We start from the raw sequence: 839 nt of genomic DNA, 5'->3' as shown, positions 1-839 counted from the left end.
CTCATTACGAATTCAAAATGGCGGATTCAATATGTAACAAGTTTACATTTCCATTCGTCTTGGTTCTCGGCTAAAATTTTAAGAATGTATATCTATATGTCTATCCAAAAATGAAATGTCAACTTGATTTCTTAATACGTGTTACATTATTCATTATTGGGTCATGAAGACACTTTCTAGACTTTCTATTAATTAATTTAAATTTTTTATAGATTGTTTATGCATTTCTTCCGGCCCAATAATCAATGTTATGGATCGCTGAATCGAAGTGATAGATCAGCATATCAATTTTTTATCAATTTCAACAGTTAATTATTAACGAACAACTTTCTTTTTTTAAAATTGGCTTCGACAAAGTTTTAGAGAATTTTATTACGCACATTTTAAAAAAAAATTCATTAAATTTGGTTCAGAAATGTAGTCTGAAAGGAAGTTTGTCATCGGAAACTCATTTGTCCCTACTGTGCGTCGGAAGATACCGCGGGGAAGGTCGGGGCTCGTGCTGTAGCGTATGACCGGCGTCCGGCGTTAGGATTAAGTTAGCGGCTCTCTGTGCGAGTACCGAGAGTATCGAGAGGAGGGGCGAAGCCCCGGAGAGTACTTGCAATTGCTGCACTGCTGTAATTTATCATATTTGCTTCATTACATCCTTTTCAAATATAATTGTTCTTATTATTACATTTCGCGTGGTTTATTCTTGTGGCCTATCTCTCTCGCCCTCCGACAAATTTCCCACACCCTTTGTGACCCACCCCCTGCCGTCGCGAAAACGTTACGGGCAAAAGTGAGGAGATTTCGAAAAGAGTGGCACGCTCTCTCGTGCCTGGCGCCCAACTTAG

The sequence above is a fragment of the Trachymyrmex cornetzi genome, unplaced genomic scaffold, assembly GCF_001594075.2.
Source record: "Trachymyrmex cornetzi isolate Tcor2-1 unplaced genomic scaffold, Tcor1.1 scaffold113, whole genome shotgun sequence".
Classification (NCBI taxonomy): domain Eukaryota; kingdom Metazoa; phylum Arthropoda; class Insecta; order Hymenoptera; family Formicidae; genus Trachymyrmex; species Trachymyrmex cornetzi.
The sequence above is the reverse complement of the archived record's forward strand: the minus strand, read 5'-3'. Positions refer to the sequence as shown.